Here is a 10,449-nt window from a genome sequence, read left to right as displayed (position 1 = left end):
TAACCTCCTAAGCTACTAATTAAAACTAATTAATTCCTAATCAAAAATTAACCATTAATCAAAACAAAATTTCTAACCATGGTCCTAACCAATTCTAAAATTCTAAACATAAAATTAGTTTCTAATATCCTAAACCAAATATTTATTTACTAGCTAATTAATTAATTAACCAAAAGGCCAAGAAAACAAAAAAGGAGAAAAAAATGCCTTAAGGAATACACCAGCGTAGGCCCATGGAAGAAAGAAGGGGTGTGGGTAGCGATTCGTTTGGGCTTCGCTGGTTCAAAGCCCAAACCGGACCCGGTACCAAGCAACTCCACGCGTGTTCGTTCAACCTGAATCCAAACGGAAAACTGCGTTTCACAAGATTCCGCCAGCAATACGAAGTATTCCTTCATCGCGTCGCTCCCTTCACCATGGTGAAATCGAATCGTACCTCTCTGTTCGAATTCACCTTCATACTGAATCGAAACCTTCACCATGATTTCAGAGCCAATACCATGGCGGCGTGCTCCCCAAATCTTCACCTCCGGAACTCACCAATCACCTTCACCAAACCGAAATCCACATCGGCATACAAACACGCGGCCGAGAGTTTAACGCCTTTAAATCTCGCGTAGTAGCTTTGAAATCAGAAAGAAGAGAAACGAAGAACCAAACTTCAAGGTCCAATCAATCTCATCGATGTTCTATTTGGTCTTATCATGTACGCGCGGAAACGACAAGAGCGGAATCAGAGTCGAGAAAACTTACTGGATTAATGTCTTAACCGTGAACAGGTATTGACCAATCTCTTCTTGTTCCTTCGTGCAGGTTCTTTCCCTCTTCTTCGTCTCAATGTCGTTTTGTCACTCTTCCTGTCATGATGTTGTAGCTTGCGGTTGCTGTTCTATGAATTGGAGGACTTAGTTGCAGGATGGAAAAAACCAAATGCCGAGTTCAGTTCTTGTTACAGAATCCAGTGGAATTCATTTGCAGGATCGAATTACAGAGTTGAAATGCAAGGTCTGAGTTTTTACTTAGTGAAGGGTGTAGAGGTTGAAGAAGAAGATTAGAAGATGGTGAAAAAGCAGAAGGTTGGGGAAGAACAAAGTCGGAAGGGATTGAAGAATTCTAACAAAAATGGAAGAGCACGGGATCATGAACAGATCGGAGGAATCATAGTTCGGAGATCGGAGGAATCATAGTTCGGATATTGGAGCCAAGCAATGGAATGAAAACATGACGCCATGAGTTACGATAAATTGAAGCAATTTACCGGAATGAAGCCACGTGGAGGTTTACGATAAATTGAAGCAATTTACCGGAATGAAGCCACGTGGAGGTTCCGGTGTCGTCGTGGAGGTTCCGGTGTCGTCGATGTCGATCACAGATGACTTTCTTTGTGTGCTTTCTACAATTTCTTCTTCTTTCTTCTTCTTCTGAATTCGTGAGCGGTAAAAAGAGACTGAGGCGGCTTAGCTCTAGCAGAATTGAAGCTTCGATGCAAAGCTTCAATGGCTTCTCTGAAAGAGAAATAGAGCTCTGGTGAGGGTGAGGGAGGAGGTTGCAAGAGAGTGAGAGTGCAGGTTCAAGCCAAAAAATGTCAAGTCTCAAAGTGTGAGTGATGAATCTCTTAAATAGAGTTGAGGTTCGGAATTTTCTAGCTTCGGATTTAGGTATGAAATTGTTAAACATGGTTCGGGAGTTAGTTAAACTCAACTCACTGAGTTAAATGAAAAACTCAGTTAGTTAGAAACGACACAGTTAGTTATTTGAGTTGATGTTGGTTAGTGAGTGAGTTAAAACTTGACTGGCTACTGCAGGTTACCGTTAGATTGAGGTTATATTGGAATGGTTTTTAATGACCTGCTGTTTATGTTGCAGGTCAGTGACTTTGGGTTTGGACTTATGAATGGCTTTGGAATTTTTGAATCAAGTGAGTTGGCTGCTATTCCTGAGCTTCCTGTGACCGTTGTGGGTGCAGTACTCACAGTTACAACAGTGCTTGGTGCAACTCCTGTGGTGTTTGAAGTAACTACCGAATTGGAAACAGGGGTACTCGATAAACCAAAAACCAACCGTTGATGATCAGTGGCTATAATTGGTGTAATAGAAGATGGGCTTGAAGCAAGACCGTTAGATGTCAAAGTGTTGGAATTAGCTGCATTAGCTGGTGTTGGTGTTGCAGCTGAGGAGGCAGCAGCATTGGATGTATCACTTGCATTTTCATTACAATACATTTGAAAAAAGCTTTTAGGTTATTTGATGGAACTTGCAACCATTATGCCATTGCACCTTCAAAAGCCTCCATATGCATCCACTTTCCATGGCAACAATAGTCTTGGGCTTGCAAAATTCATGGCAGCAACAACCATTCTTGACAATGTCAGAACATACCAAGATCACCATACTAGCAGAATTGCCACCACCCTGTATTGGCAAAGAAAAACGAGTCATCTGCTGGGATGACATTTTTTTCTGCATGTATGCTTTCCACTTAAGAAGGGGAGCCTCACTGCAATTCTGAGGGGATTGCTGCATTCTCCACTTCTCCATTCTGCATCCAGTTTTTCCTTCATTCTGCAACAAGATAGCGATTCAGCAACACAAACTAGCGACTCAGCAACACAAGCTAGCAATTCTGCAACACAAACTCGTAACTCTGTTTTGATTCGATGAGTATTCATCATCTACTTCCAGTTTCTTTTATAACTATGCGCGCGTTCTTGTTTTTGCGATTGGAGGTTGAACTCATCTTGAACCCGTTGCTTCTCCGTGAGACATAGGACTCCGAAAGCGGCACTACAATGAGGACGCGAATCCTCGATGTTTACCGTGAAAGATTCAAAGTACGGTGTCCCGGGATGACCGTGACCGCGAGACCCGCTCGAAGTCGTTGCAATGGTGTTCGTCGGCTCAGTTTTGTGCAGCTTGCTAGGAGGCATTGTGAAGAAGCTGATGTTCGTCCGTTTCTGTTAGAGTGAATCCAATGAAAGTGAAAAATTAATTAATTGATGGAATGTTAGTTATTAAGTTAGTTAGAACTGGCACCTTGAGAAGGAGTTTTGTTAGCTGAGTTATATTAACTTCAAATATTTGCCATGATCACCTGGTTTTGACAACAGTGCAAATTATTAGATGATGAAGAGTTAGATATGTTGGATTTGGATGGTTAACGGGATGGACTGAAGTGATTTGGTAAGCTAATTCTACTGCTAGTATGCTTAAAGTAACACATGAATTATCTGTCTATTTTGCCATGTAAATATTGTTATGTGAATCCTGTTATGGAATTGTGAATCAATGCCTTGATGTTTTGCAGGTTTAAGTCGGATATGGTCTGCCGTAGGCCACGTCTCGGTTATAGCAGAACCGTGTGCTGGTAGCAGCATTACCTTTCTGCAGTTGTATCTGCAGCAACATGGCACTTTGTAGCATGGCAATTCTGCAGCAACATGATTTGTGTGACAGGTCACTTTGCAACAGCATGACCACTGTTGCATTTGGAATGCTGCAGCGGTTTGGGTTGCAGCGGAGTTAGTAATTCGGTCGTTGATTAATGGCTTCAACGGAGTTAGTAATTCGGTCGTTGATTAATGGCTTCAACACAATCGTACTCTTATATTGAGCCACAAACTCCTAAAGCGGCAATAACTTAAGCTGGTAACCACCATTGTATCTTGCATTCTGTCTGAACCAAGAAGCAGAACCAACATGATGTTGTCCCTATGGGAACAAAGGGAAACGCTAATCTGATGTGTTTCGTACCCGTCACGGCTTAGTTGCTCGCGTTGTATCTTAAATATAAATGAAAGTGGGATTGTGGCTGTAGTTGTAGCTTTTGAATTTTAATCTGATTTGTTTTTGAGTTGAATGGATGGTTGTACTTGTGAATGGGGTTATGATAGAAACTTTGGATGATATTTGGTTAATTGAAAAAATGGATTTTTACATGGATTTGATGATTAAAATGGATATTAGATTTAAATGGATGTGGATATAGTTTTGGTGGTGTGGGTTAAAACCAATTCTAAAATTCAATTGGAGTTAAAATTACCTGAAATTAAAATCAGTTAAGATCAAACCTAATGAAAAATTAAAATCAAATCGTTGAAATCAACTCTAAAATCCAAAATTCATTTGAGATTAGAATTAATAGAAATTAAAAATCCTTTAAAATTAAATCCAACACTCCAAAATCAATTTGAAATTAGAATTAATTTTATGGAAATTAATTCCATCGTTCCAAAATCAATTAGGAGTTAGAATTGATTAATTTGAAATTAATTCCAACATCAATTAGAAATTAGAATTAATTCAAACCAAATTGAAGTTATAATTCAAATTGAAAAATGCAACACCATGATGGATATGACAACAACATGCAATGGATTATGGACGTTGGCCAACTTTGGTAAACTATCTGATCAAAAAGTCGACAAATGATCAAAGTGGAAAGTAGGTCTCAAACCAGGTTTTCTTGAATAAGATGATGGATAGGGACTTTTCTCAGGAAGATTAGGGTTCTAGCTCCAACCGAAATTCCTCAATCAAACACTTACTCACATGGGCCTTCTTGTATTCGAAGTTAGGGTCATAATTGCAATATTTCAATCAAAGGCCTTGGATGAATCAAGATGCTGCCCAACCAAGTCTTTTAGAAAACGATCCCCCAACTAGGGTTCTAGAAGTCTAGATATGACCCCACTCCAAAGTCCTAGTTCTATAAGCCAACAACTTTGAATCCACAATGATCCACCGCTGGATATGAATGCATGACTGATGCATATGCATGGAGCATGAAGATATGCAAAATTATCCATGATTGAATGAAAAGATGGATTAGGGAGGGAAAATTTTGGGTTAGAACAGCTGCCCCTATTTAATCTTCTTGAACCTGAATGGTCGAATTGCGATAGCTTTTCGGATACTCAAGGTAGAAGAGGATTAGATACCTACGTGCCCGAAATTTGCCGGACCAGGTGATTGACTTTGTTATCAGGGGGAGGATATGTTTTATGCATGATGTATGCCTATCATTTTTTATGATGCATGTTTTTTCTTGCTTTCCGTATGTAGGGATGAGTCTTTATTGTGGTGTGAACTCCGACTCGTCATCGAGAATTAGAACATGATTGCCGAGAAGTTTTAATTGGTGCCAACGCTGCCATCACGGAATCCCCGACATGTTAAGGAACACTGAAAAGTCGGAGCCCCCCATGTTGTCCCAGCTGGTTGAATGTCACAGGTATCCAAGTAACACCAATTTGGGTCACCGATCACTTATCAGGTTTATCGGGTTTCAACGGTAGTGCAAATTGTTTCTCTTGAATGTAGATTTTTATTATTCCCCAGAATTTTAAAGCATTATGTGAGTAAGATAAGTCAGTTATTTTGCATACAAAACATAGGACAAATACGTTTGCTGGAATAAGCTGAATTTTATTGATATAGAATCTGTATATATTGTGAGTACAAGGATGCAAACGCCCTTAATGGGGACGTTGCAAAAATAGAAAAAATAATTGAAATGGCAATGGGAAATATTTTTGTATGATTTTCTCCATTGATTACAATGTTGGCCTTAATCTACCATATAATCTGAATCCCAATGCCTTGCTTCGGCTGACGGTGATTGGATCGGTCCTTGGCCCTCTGATATCTAGCTTGTAACGTGTAGACTCAAGGATCATAGTCAAAGCCTTTATCCCTAACTTTTGCCTGGATCTTTCAATTCTTTTTGTCCACCGGGATGCTCCTTTTTGCCTAAGCCGCCCTTTTGGGTTTTTGGCTTAGCGAGCTTAATATGTATTCCCTAACTTTTGCATGGACAAATCATTTTTCGGTCCATCGGGATAGCCATTTTTGCCTAGATTCACCTTGTGGAGATTAATCTAGTGGGCTTTCATCATTTCTTTTCAGGCATAATATTTTTTGACTATGTCTGCATTCACTGGCGAGGGTAAATCTTCCCCATCCATTGTTGTGAGGATTAGAGACCCACCTGAGAAGGCCTTTTTGACTACGAAAGGTCCCTCATAGTTGGGAGTCCATTTGCCTCGCGGGTCTGAGTGAATAGCAGAATACCTCTTGAGCACGAGGTCTCCAACGTGGTATACACGAGGAAGAACCTTCTTATCAAAAGCTTGTTTGAGACGTCTTTGGTATAACTGACCATGACAGACGGCCGTCAAACGCTTCTCTTCAATTAGATTCAACTGGTCATATCGGGATTGAACCCATTCAGCTTCGTCAAGATCTGCTTCTATGATGACCCTGAGTGAAGAAATCTCGACTTCGATCGGTAGGACGACCTCCATTCCATAAACCAGAGAGTATGGAGTTGCCCCAGTGGATGTGCGAACTGAGGTTCTGTAACCATGTGTCGCAACCTGCGAAAAAAACAACCGGCGAGAAAAGAAATGACAGAAGAGTCGCCACCGTGCGTTATTTATCCCAAAAGGAGGGAAAGGAAACGCTCGAAGTAAACATGGAGAAAGGAAAGGAAAAGACAAGGTCTCGCAACCAAATCTTGGGTTCGGGAGTAGGTTATGCGAAGGGAAGGTATTAACACCCCTACGCATCCGTAGTACTCTACGGGATCCACTCTTGTTGTTCTTGTCTAAAGGGTGTGTGTTTATCTAATGTACTATTTACTAAAAGAAAGGTCAAAAGAAAATGACTCGCACGGATGTCGCATCCACTGCATATGTATCTCATTTGAATATGAGAATCAGAGTCTTCGTAGCTCAGCTCCTTATGGGTGAAAGAGAAGTGTGCTCGCTAAGACATCACGTCTTATGCCTACGTATCTCATCTGGAATGAGAATCAGAGCAAAACGTAGTTCAGCTAACTATGGGAACAAGAGTCTCGATTGCAACTAGGGCAAGAGAAAGGGAATGTCTCGATCGCAACGAGGGCGAGAGAAAAGAAATCGCAACGAGGGCGAAAACAAGCAAGGATTAGTTGTTAGTTGTTAGTCAAAAAGGAACTCGGCAAGACATCGCATCTTGTGCCTACGTATCTCATCTGAACATGAGAATCAGAGTTGTCGTAGTTCGGCTACATAGGGATTGCCATATGAACATGGACTTACAAAGGAAGACACCAGTTGTGTCAAAGGAGAGTGGGCAATGTGTTCACGTCCTAGCAGTAGGTGTCGCAGCTCGCTGAATCGAGTCTTAGGCAGTTACCTCTTTGCAATAGAACGGAGTGACATGCCACAGGACCGGAGACGCTTGAAAAGGTCTAAAAGAAAGGGGAATCTCTACCCTAGAGTTGTCATGCAATATGGGCCTAAGTGTTAGGATTTACAAATGGGAACATCTACCTAATGTTAGCATGCGAAGAATAAGGGAATTCTACCTATGTTATCATACAAAAAATAAGGGAATTCTACCTAATGTTATCATACAAAAGAATGAGGGAATGCTACCTATGTTATCATACAAAAGAATGAGGGGATGCTACCTATGTTATCATACAAAGGGTTCTACCTAATGGGTGCTACCTAAACGGAACAAGAATCGACGAATGGAGCAAGAAGAGGAGTGGGGTAAGGGTAGATGGCGATGCATGAAGCAATCGACTTACAGGTAGATGGCGGTGCATGAAGCAATCGACTTACAAGAGAAATGGCGATGCCTGAAGCAATCGACTTACAAAAGAATGGATGAATACGTGCTGGTTCTGTTAAGTTTTGAAAATGAATACTCGACGTTGGATTGAAGTTTTGATCTTGTTATGAAATGGTTATCAGATGTTTATTTTAGTTCTTTTATTAATAAATGAATAAAGAATGAAAGAATAAATATTATACAATTCATGGGAGAGGGGTACATTTGTTATGAATGGGGATTGTTCATGGCAATCCAACAATAGTAATATGTGCCTCATACAACATACAAGTAGGCAACAATTAATCAAACAGATAAGATAAGCAAACATGTATATAATCAAATCAAATAATCAAAAATGAAATGAATGAGCATTAGGCAATGCATGAGAAGTCAACTGAAAAGTCAAGTCAACTTGGATGAAAGAAACAAGTATAAAAAATATCAGATGAATCAGGTAGGTGAAACTATGCACACAAAGGATCACTGAATAATTTAATCGGGAAATGATGCAAGAATCAAATAAAATCAAGATGAAAGGCCTCTAATACATGGCCTATGAGATGAACAAGGGAGGATCAAAAGATCTCTTCAATTGCCATAAGCAATCCCTAAGTCAAACATCAATCATAGAAAAGTCAACTGAAAAGTCAAGTCAACTTGAAAAATGTCAAATAAATAGTAAATTAATCAAATAAATTATGAAAAATTAAACTAAGTTAGGCGGGGTCAGGACATCATCATCCCCCAAAAAGATTTCAAAAATAATGAAAATTGATCATTGAATTAATTGAATCAAAACAAAGGTCAAACCAAAAGTCAAACAACAAGACTAGGTTAGAAATAAATCAAGAATAAATAGTAAATTAATCACAAAAATTATGAGAAATTAAACTAAATAATATGGGGTCAGGACATCATCATCCCCCAAAAAGATTTTAAAAATAATATGAATTAGTATATAAATTAATTGAAATAAAACAGAAGTCAAAGGAAAAGTCAACCAAGCAAACTAGGTCAAAAATAAATGCAAAATAAATTAAAAATGGGAAATAAAATTCCAATAAAAGGTCAGGTTGACCATGAGATATTGGTCAACCCTCATTCCAAAAATCAAAATCTAAAAATAATTTTAAGTCATGAAAATAAAATTAATACAAATAAGTGTGTTAAAATGGACTATTTGAAACAAATAATTAAAATAAAATATTACATTAAATAAAATATAAAAATAAAAGTTAAATAAATTAAATAAAACATTAAGGAAAGTAAAAAATATTTTTTTGGTATTTTTATGAATAAATAAAATATTTTTATTAATTAAAAAGCAAAACAGAAAATAAAATAAGAATTAAAAAAAATGAAAAATAAAATGAATGGATAATGGTTGATGGGCTTGAATGTGAGAGTGTAGATAGCAGTGGGGCGCAAGCCCGGTCCAGCAAAATTAAATCAAGTGTGACAGCATAAATAAAATGTACATTTTAATATGCTATGTCAACTACACATCAACCGGTCCATTTAATTTTTAATCACTAGAAGACAAAACTGGAGCGGACGGATAAGATTACATGGGACGCGCGCGATCTAACGGTTTCATGCAGCGACACGTAGCATTTTTCCATGCAAACATTAAAAACAAAACTACAGCCATGCATAGTGCAGCAAAACGCGGCCAGATTTTCTCCAACTTCCAATCAACATATCTCATGCTAGTGGATGCAAGGTCCACTGCCTCTTGATAGTGGAGGAATGGAAGGAGGAATGAGGTTGCTCTTTGTGCTTTGAGAAATTTTAGAACTTGTGAAAATGGGAAGGAATGAGAAATCTCTTGCTTGCCTTGCTCTGAACTTTTTGCAGCCACCAGCCTTCAAGTTAGGGTTTTAGAAGCTTAAGTATGTAGGGTTTAAAGTGCTTAATGGGCTTGAAGTGTTTGGCTTGGATTATGTGCATAATGATACAAGAGGTGAGGTGGTGAAATCAAGTTCTAAATTTAGCAAAACTTAAGTGAATGAACATAAAGCAAATGGCCAAATGAGGTAAAAAGTGTGTTGGTTGGTTTTGTGGTCGGATTTGGTTTGGCTTGTGCAGCACAAAAATGGTCCAACAGGGTGACTTTAAGACCTTGTATCTTGATGAATATGTAACCAAATGGCAAGGCAATGCAAACAGTAGAAAGAGGGCATGGAGCTTAACATATTTTATGTTGAACACAAGTTGAAATGATGAGTAGAAAGAGGTGAAAAATTGTCATAAAGTTCAGGTTCCATAGCTGCAAAATGGTTGGGCCAGTTTGGCCTAAATGCTGTCAAAAAATTCAGTCTATGATACCAACTTTAGATGAGTGTATCTTTCAAACCAATGATCCAAATGAGATGATTCCAAAAGGATGTGAAAGAGGACATATCAAGGTACAATTGTCATGAAGAAAGTATTTTCAAAAGATGCCTTGAAGTATAAGAAAACTGGCCCATAAGTCTTGACAAATTTTGCAAAGTTTGGACTTAGAAAATTTTCTAAGTGTTCTAAAATAATGTCTTACTTTGACCAAACATAACTTTCTCAATTTTAATCCAAATGAAACAAACTTTATATCTCTAGAAAGCTTGGAACAAGAGGAACAACTTTCATGTTGGAGAAATTATCAAATGGAGCTATAATCTTGATGGAATATAGGCTTAAAGTGGGTGCAAAAACCTTGAAAACTTGCCTTAAATGGAAAGTCAACTATTTCCAAATTTAGTAACTTTTCCAACTCCTGATTAAATGATGAATCCATGATCCAACCTTGATCAAATTTCACATGTAGGCTCCCTTAGGCATGAATTTTGAGATTCCTCTTTTAAAATG

General features: G+C 38.5%; 1 long non-coding RNA gene across 1 annotated transcript; it reads left to right on the top strand.

Moving 5' to 3' along the window:
• The first annotated feature begins 316 nt into the window (after positions 1-316).
• Positions 317-3,939, top strand: LOC127091946 (uncharacterized). Its single transcript, XR_007792034.1, has 3 exons — positions 317-779; positions 875-3,180; positions 3,305-3,939. It is a non-coding gene; the product is annotated as an uncharacterized LOC127091946 (long non-coding RNA).
• The last annotated feature ends 6,510 nt before the right edge of the window (positions 3,940-10,449 follow it).

The sequence above is a fragment of the Lathyrus oleraceus genome, chromosome 6 (assembly GCF_024323335.1).
Source record: "Lathyrus oleraceus cultivar Zhongwan6 chromosome 6, CAAS_Psat_ZW6_1.0, whole genome shotgun sequence".
NCBI classification, from domain to species: domain Eukaryota; kingdom Viridiplantae; phylum Streptophyta; class Magnoliopsida; order Fabales; family Fabaceae; genus Lathyrus; species Lathyrus oleraceus.
Note: the sequence above shows the minus strand (reverse complement) of the source record. Positions and strands in the feature narration are given on the sequence as shown.